Source organism: Erithacus rubecula (assembly GCF_903797595.1).
Source record: "Erithacus rubecula genome assembly, chromosome: 3".
NCBI classification, from domain to species: Eukaryota; Metazoa; Chordata; class Aves; order Passeriformes; family Muscicapidae; genus Erithacus; species Erithacus rubecula.
This window is the reverse complement of record NC_136689.1, coordinates 97068273-97080974: the sequence shown is the minus strand read 5'-3', so window position 1 is coordinate 97080974 and position 12702 is coordinate 97068273. Positions and strand designations below refer to the sequence as shown.

Genomic DNA, 12702 nt, shown 5'->3' with positions numbered 1-12702 from the left:
AGAAATTTCACTCTTCGAGAGAAGGAACACAGGGAGAATTGCCACATTACTGGGTGCCAGGACAGTCCTGCCAACTAGCCTGAAGTTAGAACCTTTCCTCAGCCAAACTGTGTATGTAATTTAATTTCCCGTTACTATAGTCCGCAGATGTGCGATCATTTTCCCTGCAGTGCATTCTCTGACCTGTTCCAAGCAGTGTGCTGTCTGTGTTGCAACACAAGCAGGACTGCCCTCAGCACTCCTGGGGGCAGCTGGCCCAGCGTCACTGGCTGGGCACAGGGAGGGATTGACCCCTCTGCTGTGAGCAGGGCAGGGTGCCACAGTGTAAGGAGGGTGCAGAGCCATGGGAGAACATCCAGAACTTCAGGATGAAGATGATGAAGGGCCTGCAGAGGAAGCCATGGTCTGTTCAGCCTGGAGAAGAGACCGAGGGGAGACCTCACTGCAGTTACAGCTTCCTTATGAGGGGAGGAGAAGGGGCAGACACGGATCTCTCCTCTCTGTGATGGCCAGTGACAGGGCCAGAGGAAATTGCATGAAACTGTGTCAGAGGAAGTTTAGGCAGGATATTAGGAAAAGATATTTACCCAGAGGATGACTGGGGACTGGAACAGGCTCCCTGGTCACAGCACCAAACTTTGAGAACTGTTTGGACAATGCTGTCAGGAAAATGGTGTGACTCTTGGAGTGTCCTGTGCAGGGCCAGGAGCTGGTATTCAATGATCCCTGTAGATTCTTTGGGGTAGTCTATGATATTATGACTGTTGGCTCCAAAATGAAAGTGCTTTTTAACAAATTCTGCTCTCAGTTCTATCCATGAATGAAACATTTTGATGTTGGGGTTTTCTTTCTCATCTGTGTTTTCCCACTGTAGATGTTTTGAACAGATGGCTTCAGTTTTATGAAATGTGTGGCAGTACCTTCCATTAAACTCTGTGAACTAATACTGTGTGTTTATATTTGGCAAATTGTTTACTGTGCTACTTTTATCTGTACAAGGCATCGTGTTTCCTTACTTGAGGAAATTCTGCCTGCATCTGAAGCTTAAGATGACTTTTTGCATTACTATCACTGGCATGCACTTTTTTCCTAGATTTCACTTGGTGTGTCTTTATGAATCTCAGTTGTTTGTGTTAGTCCTTAAAAGTTTGAAATAAGGATCTTAACTTTAATTATAGGAATGTGCATAACAAAAGTGATGGTTATACATGCTTTAATATGTGGCTACCATAGCAGAATCCTTCAAATGCTCCTCCTTTTTTTTTTTTTTTTTTTTTTTTTTTTTTTTTTTTTTTTTTTAATGTATATTGGGAGATATTCTTTATTCGTTATAGGTGGAGGGTTGGAATCTGTATGGGCTGGCCCATTAAGTGTGAACTTTGTCTTCTAAACTTGTTTTATGAGAAACATTTTGCTATAGTGTGGAATGGCTTTGCACCTCTTAGAGATTTACTAAATATGGCTTATAATAATACACTTTACGTAACTTTCCTACAAAATAAAAATCATGTTTATGAAGGAGAAATGTATCCCATCTTCAAACATGCTCTAATTTTTTCGAATATCTAAGAATAGATTTTGGCAACTGCTGATCCTCTGAGCAGATCAAAATCACTTTGGGGACAGTGTGAAGACCTGTTCACTGTAGCAGACCTTTCATCTGTGCTCTACGTGTGTTCTGGGGCTGGATGGTTGGAGAGCAGTTGTTTTTTTGGAGATTGCAGGCTTTGCTGTGTAATTATGTTGACATGTCTGGTATTGTTTTCTTTAACTCTTCCCCATGTAAAAATTACGCCTTTGGGCTAAAGGATGAATGTGGAATTTCCAGACCAAATTTGCTTTGCTGCTGCTGTCAGCAGCCACAGCTATGCATTCATGCCTGACTTTGAGAACATTTTCCTTTGGGACTTCCAAACTTTTGGAAGCTTGTTCAAGCTATGATGCTGTACTTCTAATCAAGCTGCCATAAGCTGAAAAATTCCAGGCATTTCTGTGCATGGGTGTGAATCAGCTGTACAGTACAGCTGCAGTAAGACCAGCGGAGGAGGAAAAGCCATGTGCATTTATTTCTGTCCAGGAAATCCCAGACAAGGATAGTAGCCTAGCATACTCATGCAACATCTCTTTTCCAAAGCAGAAATCGATCCTCCTCAGGATCCCATTCATCTCCCTGACCCGGAATGCCCATGCCAATATCATTTGGCTACCTCTGGCTTCTCCAAATTTGAACCCTGTTCAAATGTGCTCTGTCGCACGTCACTCTAACCTTGTGTTCCCTCCCTTCCCATTGCAACAGGAGCTATCTCCAAAGCAAAACCCAGTCCTGCACTCTTCCTTCTCTTTCCTGCTCCCATCTATTCATCCTGCCCAACACACGCCTGCTCTGCTCTCCTGTGCTGCTCCTCCCTACCCATGTGCAAACAAGGTCCCGGCACAATTCCTGCCCTCAGCAGTGACACAGCCCCAAGCCCTGTAGCACTGCCCATGTGCCATGACACAGTCTCCTCCTGTCTGCCTGGGATCCTGGGCAGGCTGCTTTGGCCTGGCTGGATGGCTGCAGGCACCTGGAACTTGGAGCTTCTCAGAGCAGCACGTTTTGGTTGGCCAAATAATGAATTTTTCTCTTGCTGCTCCTGGGGAAGGCTGAGCCCAGGAGGCACTGCAAATACATTTCACAAGATACCACTGTGTCACCATGTCCTTCTCATTGCCTGAAGTGATCCATGAAATGATTCCTGTTCAAGGAAAGAGACTTCTAAAAACAATAATTGAAAATGAGCATTTGAAATATACCATGAAAATAGGTGCCAGGTATTACCTGGAATGAGATTAATTTGGGCGAGTGGGGAAATTCTCAGCAAGCTGATTTGTTGAGGCATGGGTTTGAAGATTGCCAGGTCTGCTCTAACCACAACAAGAAGCAAAATTTGCTTCTTCATCTTTTTTTAAAAGTCAAAAAGATAAGAGCTCTCAAATGTTTTCTGCCAATAAAATATAATTGCATTAAGCAAATAGTAGAATGCAATTTTTACATGACAAAACTGTTCTTGGTGTGCTCTGCAGTCTTTCACAGAAGTGGTGAGTGGTGTTTTTTGCCGTATCTTCTGCCACTTCCCAATATTTTCTTTTCCCATGCCTCAAATAACATTCAGGGTTTTCATTAGCTTCAAATGAAGAGAAGATAGTGAACAAATTTTCTGAAAATAATCTTAGCATGGAGATACACACTTTGATTAAGGTATTTCAAAAAACAAACTCTCCTCATAGTAAAAATTTATGAGAAAGGGGTTTTTTTGTGGGGTGGGGTGTTTTGTGGTTTTTGTTGGGTTTTTTTTAATGAAGGCTGTAATATCAGACACATATGTAATATAATTTCTTAAATGAGAAATATATCTTTTCACTAAATAAAACTATTCTCAAAAGTGCTTTAAAGTCTAAAAACAGCCCTAAAATATAGTTCAAACTCCATATTTAAATTTAAAAGTACTAAATTGAGTGACTTCTTTTTATAGAAGATCAGATTCCTAGAGCTTAAGTTAAACTTTGCCCTCTTTATTGCAGAGAGTGTTCCCCTTACCTGACCGTGGTCTAACCATGTAATATATTAAGCCAAATCTAAAAATATTGAAAAGAGAAGGTAGTTTGGTACACCTTATACTTTGTGACTTGTTGTATTTATTAGCTATATATATATAGTTTCTAAATAAGTAGAAAAATGTGAAAAGCAAAGCTTAAGCAGACCTAAATTCCTTGGAGATGGGATTCCAGTGAGAAGAAAATACCCTTCAAATTTCTGTCCATAAAGGTAAATATTCATTAAATATGCAGAAGTGGAACATAGTTTTCCCATATGTCTGCTCTCTTAAGTTTCGTGAGACTCTTTGAGCCCGGATTTTCCATGTTGGCACGTAAGTTAGCAAAACTGATGTTCTTGTATGTTTAGGCTTGGTTCCTCCTTGCCTGGGAAGCAGGAGGAGTTATTAATAGTTATTACTACTAAAATGGTTTGTGATTTCAGGCTGTATCAAATGTGTGACTGTCTTCCTGCTGCACTGCATGAGGAGCCAGAGCATAGGCAGGGCTCAGAATCTCCTACTACGGAGGTTGCCAGATGTTTGTTGTTTGCCAGATTTTAAACAATTACAAAATTTCCACCATATCTTCAGAGCACAGCTTCCTTCCCTGCCCCCTCAGCCAACTTTCCCTGTCCCCTCCCCTTCCCTTGGCTTTGCTTGTAGCTGTGAGCGCTCGCTGTTCCTGTGGATCACAGGCACTGGTTTCTGCTGACTATGAACATTTATTTACGTTCAGGCATTTTGCACTGTTAGGTCTACAAATGCAAACCAGTGAACGGGAGGCTTTCTAAAAAATTTACCTGAAGCCTCTGAGAGGAAGAAATAATACTGAAATATAACTGAAATATATATGTAACTGTTGAATGCAAAGTCCCTAGTTCTTGATTATGAAATGACATATATTTCAAATCCTGGTAATTTCAGTGTTTTTATGTGTTAATTTTGGCTGTGCTTTTCTCAGAAATTTGTAAAACAATTTCAGGTCACTGTAGTTCTGGTGACACACAGTGCAAAAGAAGTGGAGACCACACTGTGTAAGGTGCACGACCTTACATGAGGTTTTAAATGCATTAACATTTTTTTCATGAATGAAATTATTTAGTGTTTAATTAGAGCTAATATCCAGGGAAGAGGCTTCTAGTATATGGTGTTACAGAGTCAGGAGGTGCTTGCATGGTACAAGAATTAATGACTGATAATTTTGTTAGCAAATTTGCAGTATTTTAATAATAGAGGCAGTGTTTAGATGCTATCTCTAAATTCAGAACCTACCAAACAGGTATTCAGCCAGACTATTTTTATCCAAGTGTTTCTCACATCAAATATCCATCCAAATACACGATTACAAAGGGATCTAGAGATGAGGATAGGCTCTAATCGTCCAAAACACTGTTCAAATGTTTGAAATAAAATAAGCTATTTTTGTCTATCCATACTCCTTCTTTTGTTCTCATATTGCTCATATTATTTGATTTGAAACTTGCTTTGTAGCCTTTTACTTACTGCTCTCCTTGTATTGTATGGATGCAGTTTCACACAACTTCTGTGAAGGTGAAGCAGGACTCAGAAAAAAGTCTTTACCTTTGCCCTGAATCACACTGAAAGCAGCTGGCTTGCTCACTGAAAGGAGTTAGATGACCTATGGAAAAGTTGATACACCAACCTTCAATTACAGTCTTAGATTTTCCTGTCCATGCTAAGGACCAAAATAAGATTGTTCTGGCATCCTCTTTGTTTTTATAATCCTTATTTGTTGCTGCTTTGTTTAGCAGAGTTCGTAGTTATTATTTGAGCATAGTTCTTGTAATTTAACAGTCATCTGTGATAACGAAAGGCAATTTTGTCTGGGACAACAAATTAAACATTTCCTAGGAAAAGTGGAAGAGTATGCACAAATTGCAAATTACTACATGGTATTAAATTTTCTGGGTGTGCAGTTATCAGTTATGTTGTTCTAGTTTTTTTAGCCATGAATTGTAGAGATTTTCAGAACCATAGCTTTTGTTTAGACCTGAAAGCACCTTATAGGGAAGTACTGTTCTCTCATTCCACAATTCATTGACTGGTTTAGACTTTTTTGTTCCTATTCTAGCACCCTTGATGTAAATAAATTGGATTATTCCAGTGCATTTCCCTCCCATTAAACCTTTTAATTTCTTCTAAGGTATTGTATACTCTCAATTTAAGAATTTGGGAGGGTTTTAGTTGTGAGTTCAAGATTTAGATGATATATGTATTTTCTTTGGAAGTTTCTGCTATAACTTCTAACATCTGTTTTGAAACAAGCTTTGAAGCACATGAGAAATACCTCACTCAGTGAGAAATACCTCACTGAGTGTTAGCTATATAGTTTCATAGTATATATCTGTCCTAAACATTAACTTTGAAATAAAAGTAGACAGTATCAATACCATCTGAAAAATAACTACTGGACAACTTGCAGTGTGACCAAAATCCTGAGATTTCAATGTAACCAATTTCCTTTGGCTTCTAGGACTTGGGCTTGCAGCTGACACTCTGTGTCTCCTCTATGACCAAGTACTGTACTTTGACATGTCCCAAGAAACTTTTTCCTAGAGCTTTACTCTTCTTGGCTGTGTGCTTGGGCAACAGGAAATCCTCTTCTCAAAGAGATCTCTGAAATACTCTAGAGAATCTACTTTGATCTTCCCAACAACTATCTTGTGGCACCTATCAGTTGACATGCAGTTGTTCTTTTCCTTCAAGAACATGGGTGTATGAGAGCAGTGCTTAGGCAGAGAAACTCTAAAAGAAACAAACAAAAAACTTTTTTTTGTTTTCTCCTCTTTTGTCTTCTCTTTGGCAGCCATGATACAAAAACAGAAAACCAGAACAGATAAAAAGACCAGGTATCGGGGGATCTTAAATAGATCAATTTTTCTGGAGCTATATTAACTAACTACACACGTTATTTGTCATGAAGTCATGAGTGTTTATATGTTTTGCCTTTCTTTTGAAAGCTAAGAAAGAACTTCTGGTTTTTTCACACTTTCAGTGCTGTGAAATTAGTAAGTATGTAGTTCCTTAATGACTACCTAAACAATACTTTTTATGCATGTTGATTTTAGTGTAAATTTTTCATTTTTCATTGATAATTCACATCTGGAGCCCTGTCACTCAGATGCAGGCTTTTGTGTTAGGTCGCTCACTTTTTAAATGAGTCTCTGCTAGCTCTGGCACAAATGCCCATGGGACTTAACTTTAGCTCACAGATCCCTGAGTTACTCAGTGATTGTGGCTTTAGAGGTGCAATGTGACATCTAGATGGCAGAGTACCAATAGCTGTGCACTGATGAGAAATTCTTAATTTAACAGTTCCTCTAATTTTGGTGTATATAAAGGTTAAAATAACATGCACACTGGGATTATTATTAATCCAGAGACTGTAAACGTGGTCTCTTAGTAACCTGATGGTAGTAGGGAAGAAGCTCAGAGTAGAGTCACTTCAAAAATACACTGGTTGCCCCAGTTGAACCCATGTTGACATTTAAATAGGGTGTCATGTTCCACAACAGATGAGAAACAATGCTTGGCAAGAAGACCACTTCAAGAAGTGTACAGGAAAATGGGTCTACTTTCTCTTTTCCCAGTGGTGGACAAGCTATTTTGGTGCTGGAAACTGTTCCTGTGTGAAGTGTATGGGAAAGAAATAACAAAAGTACGCTGAACCTGGAGAAGGAAAAATTGTTTCACAGAGGGTAACACAGAACAACCTTAAGCCTTAAGTACTTTTACCTGGAGAAACTAAAACCTGGCCACGTGGCAAAAAACAATTTTGCAGAAGACTGGTAACTCAAGCCTTAAAAAGACTGGACTTATGGAAAGAACTCACTTGGAGGAAGTAGGAACAGTAAAAGTAGTAACTGGGCTAACTTGCTTCTGGAGAAGTGCTGGTGGTATTCCACAGCCAGTTCATTGGCAGTAGTAGAAATAGCAGGGATTAATCGTTAACTGGTTTGCTGTTTGTCTGATTTTAACACACTGCTGCCAGAGCAATGAAGTATATTATGAATATAACAAAGCAAATATTTGTAATGTTTTTACTGCTAGCCCAGGTGTATAGATATATATAGCTATTCTAGTACTTGCATATGGGACACAATACTTTAAAACTATATAATTAGCCTATCACTTTAAGTAATAGCTTCTTTAAAGTGGCTTCTTTGTTTAGATTCCCTTAGATACTCTGTTGAGAGTAATTTAAAACTTGATTTTCAAAACGTTCAGTTTTCTCCTTGTTTTCTAAATAGATCAGTAATAAGAGTAAAATCTTGGCACATTGTGGTCGGTAGAAACAATTGTCTTGGACTATGAATCCGATTTATCTAAACACATGATAAATCTAAGCAAGCTGTGGGAAAGACTGACTGGAGAGTCCTTTTCTAGCTTTTCTTAGAGGAGTACTTCACCTCCTAGCTCTTGCATCTTGTGATCTTAAAAAGCAGGGTCATTAGTCAGGAAAATCTTCACTGAGAGTTAGAAGAGTAAGAATTCAGTCTTCAGTGATTTAAGAATTCATTTCCTGTGTAAAAAAGTATGATGTAGTAGCTCATTCCTTTCTGTTCTAAAATTACACAAGTTCCTGCCAGGGAGGGCAGGAAGCTGATGTTCAGGTGATGAGTCCATACCATGGTAGAGCAGCTGTTGTAACTCTGTGTGGTGGGTAAGGCACTCCTCTCTTTCAGCAGGAATTAGCTTGAGCTTGTCACAGAAGCAGGAATATCCAGCTGCCTGAGTTCTGCTCAGTAATCATACGGGGATGTTTTTAACAAGATGTAATAAATGTTGACAGGAGCAGATAGAGGATAAATCAGCAAGACATCCAAGGGCAGAGCTGTAAGACTGTGAGAACATGCTATTTAGTTGACCTGTGATGAGAGGCACCTTTTTCATACTGATGCCTTTAAAAGTTGCCTGACTTGACATTATTTCCACTATCAGTAAGTCTGGGGGTTTTTCGTAGTGCTGGCTTTGGACCATGTTTTCTGCAAACCCTCTATACACACTAAACATTACTTCAATTGTGGATGAGCATATTGATTTAATTTTAAATTCTTATCCTGCATTTTTTAAAATGGTTTGTATTGTCTAAAAAAAAGGCAACAAAACCTCAGTTTGAAAGTATATTTTTAATATTTTATCAGCCCTGCATAAGGGATAATGTTAGAATTAAAAGGTGGAGATTATGCAAAAGAAGTTCAGTAACTTGAAATCCCAATGTTGTGAGAGTTTGCTTGGTTTGTTTTGAAAGCCAGTCCAATCAAATTAAAAACAGACAAAACTAAAATTGGTTCAAAGTTGGCTTACCTCAGGTTTCAGCAGGAGCTGTGAAAGCCAAGTTTAAATTGGGACAGGAAGGGAGGGAATGTGGTCAATAGCCTTAAAGTTGAGCATTTTAAATAGGAAGTCTGTTTATGACTCCAATAGCACTTGCTGTTCTGATTTGTTTAGAAAACCTAAAACAATTCAGAACAGTGGAGTTGCTTGAGGCTTTTCTGGCTGGGATTGAACTAAACTTTGTCAGAAATTTAAGCTCATCTCCAGGCTTTGATTCATCCAGTTAAGTGGTGTGATTCAAATTTTTACTCAAGGTACCATCTTGGCATTACTTTCTTCATTTTGCAATATTGAGCAGAGCATTAATATTTTCTAGTCTGAAGAATACATCGTATAACTTATTCCATATGCTTTTCTAAAAGTAGGTCTCATTTTATCATAAGTATTAAAATACTGTTTCAAGGCAGTATTAATGAGTGTAATATGGGATCACAAAAATTTTTTGAGGGAAATATATTGATATTGGTCACTGCTGAAATGTGGCAGGGTTAGTGTGGCTTATATTTGATAAGAGAAATAGAAGAAAAAGTGCTCACTCAGGGAGGTAAAAACTAAGGAGGATAGAATTGCTAGATTTTGTCTAAGAAAAATATCCTCCCAAAACCTGCACAGAATTTTCTATAGGCAAAGCCTTTGCATTGTTTATTTTATTTCTTTTCATTCTTGAGATTAAAATCCTTCTCTTCCCCTTATGCTTACACATCTTCTTCTCCTGCCCCCACATCAAAATGCCAAGGTTTTCAAAAGGCAGTTCTCACAGCAGTCTGCTGAACCATTGAAACACTAGTGACTTAAAGCATCATCTTTGCTGGTTCTCTACTGTTCCTAGCTGGATAGTGCATTGATTCATGTAATACATCATATTTCTATATGTACAATTTATATAACTTGTGCAATAGTTTGTATTTATGTAATTCAGGTAAATAGTGGGATGGGAATTCTATTCAAATTACTGTATTAGAAATTAATGGGCTGCTGATGTGGAAGAAAATAAACCACATCCTTTGCTCAAATAACAAAACTCTAAAACTGCAGCAAACAGATTTGACACAATGCATGTATATGCAGTTGGAATTGATACATCCTTAATTTAGTTCATACAAATTTGTTATTTGTACATTTACTGCATGTGATGTTCTTGATCCAAATCAGATCTTGCATCTTTGAGGTCACTTTGCAAATTACTGATTAGAGTATTTTAGATATCTGTAACACAGATAGGCACAAATAGATTTCAAGACTTGGCACCTCTTTCTGATCTGACAGATGTAATGGGAAGATGTGCTATGTGTTTGGAGTCATAGCCCAGAATTTGCCATCCAGATGTAGAGCATTCAGAGGAGTTGTAATGATAGTTCATGGTTTTCCAGAGTGGTGAGTTGTATAAAATTCACTGAGAAATATGTGGGACACATATACATGCCACTTTTGCTCTGTCCCTAATAAGTGCTAGCAGCAGTTTGGACAGTTTTGTGGGAACACTGCATCCACTCTCCAGCCCTACTGAATGGTGTAGGGAACAACTGGAATATGTTGGCAGAGCTAGGATTGTAATGTGATGCAGAAGATCATGCATATGTTATGAGAAAGAAGTGATATCATAAATCTGTCAGCTGTGAAGGGAAGGTGATGGTGGTTTGTAGGCTTAATGAGACGTTAGTGAACAGTTATTGTTAGTGGCATAGGAGTGAAGAAACTCTGGAATTTGTTAGGTGTTTCATTCTACAGGGAAGAATGCAGTACATATTGACAGCATTTAGATTTGTACTCACAGAATACCAGCACTCTAGCACCACGGTTTTCTTTGGAATTGCCCTAGATCAGGAAACACATTGGTTGGGAAGAAGTTAAAACTACATAATGGTCAAGGCTTTTCTGAAGAATAGTCAAATTGCTTATACTTCTTCCCAGCACAGCCACAAGCTCTGCTCCCTCTCCTGGTTTTACATAAAGAGTATGACACTTGCATTTGAAGAGCAGGGGAGGTGATCTTAAAGAAACTTAAAAGGAAACCTAAAGGAAAGGGTTACTCCTATCTTGAATTCAAGGGAAGGGAATATGGAGCTGACAAGCATTACTCCCACTAATATTCCTTTTCTGTCAAATACCTATATTATTTTCTTTGTCATCTGGATTCTCTGCATCTGGATAAGGATCTTCTCTCTTCTCCTTTCTTCTCTCCACCTGCACTAAATTTTGCTGCTATTGAGCAGCACCTTTTTATTCCCATCATTTTTCACTGCAGCTTCAAACCCATTTTCTTATTAGCTCTTTACTTCACTCTTAATTTTCCTGACCCTGCAATCATGAATCCATGTATGCAGTTTCTCTTTTTAAAAGAAGTTTGATTCTTAAGAATTCTGCTAACATTTCGTCAAAACAAAAAGCATACAAATGCCAATTGGAGTGTTTTTCTTACAGTTCTTCAGTTTTCTGCCAGTCACATTATGTAAACTGGTACCATTGGAGCACAGTTTAAATTCGGTGCCTAGCCTGTCTCTTCTATCCTCTCTTCTCAAGTGAAAACTAATCAACCAGAATTTTTTTCAGATACACTATCTTTTAAGCATAAAACAGATGCCTGAGCTAGCATTTGGACTTGAAATCTTGCTTTCCTTTTGCTTTTCTGACTGTGCAGTGAATGCTATACTCTAAATCCAGTGGAAAGTGTTGAGACAGAGAATGATTTCAGAGCCTAAGCCATGGTTTGAACAGTCACCTTTATATTGCAGGAAAAGAATAACAACATTTAGAAAAGCTAATATGGTGAAGGTAAATTTAACTGCATCTCAGATTTACATATGCATTTATTTACAGATGCTCAAGTTAAGAACATTAATGTTAACTTGTTTCCTCTCCTGTCCTTTGTCCCAGTTCCCATAAATGTGCCAAACTTCACAGTAATCCAAAACAGTCCATATATTTTGCTTTGCTTTCTCATCTGTTGAAGTACCCTTTTACATAGAAGAAGATTATCTGTTTACATATTGTTGTGGCATTTTGCTTTGTGGAGACAGTGAGGATGCATTTTCATTCTGGGGGGGGCTGGCAGCTGCTAAGTGTGCAGAAAGATTCTTATTTCTAACCAAGAACAATCTTGAAAGTTTCTCTTTGTGTAATAGATTTAATGATGCTTTGTTCTCTTGTTAAGCAATAAACACTAGCAGATTACAGCTTGGATGTGCTGGTCTGCTCCTCTGGAACAGGTAAGGGCTCATCTTGTCAGCACAGTTTCTGCAAAGGGAAATAGTGTCTCACTCATTTTCTAGAATTCTTTGAATGTGTTTGAAGAGTAGCGAAGGAAAAACAATAAGCAGATAATTTTCTTCCTGTTTCAAAGGCCTTCCACAAGTTTTATTGGGGGAGGTCAACTAAACTGAAATGATCACAGGGAGACTGACAGAGTATTCTTGTGATATTAATGTGTTGTCTGTTTATCTGTGTTAACAATGGATTTATAAGAAAGGTTTAGGTCTTTATATATCTGTCAGTAAGCAAAGGGGATATTTTAGCTACACAAATCTAGAAAAGGCTGAGGAACATGGAAAGGGACCAAGCCAAGGGAATCAGCTGGAAGATTTCTGAATTTCTGTGATAGGAAAACCTATATTTTAGCACAGTTACAGAAAATAAGGACTTCTCTTTTTTGCTTTTGAGACATGTAGTGGTATGCTTGTACTTGTTGGGGTGTTTTTTTCTTTTTTTATTTTTATATAGTAACATATTTTCTCTTTTGAGTGTCCAAAAGCAGTTCAAATGCCTGTAATCC

At 38.3% G+C, this 12702-nt stretch overlaps 1 protein-coding gene across 1 annotated transcript in view; it reads left to right on the top strand.

The window, feature by feature from the left end:
- GNAL (G protein subunit alpha L) overlaps positions 1–12702 on the top strand; it is a 177152-nt gene that overhangs the window by 34967 nt on the left and 129483 nt on the right. The gene's annotated exons all lie outside the window — the stretch shown is intronic.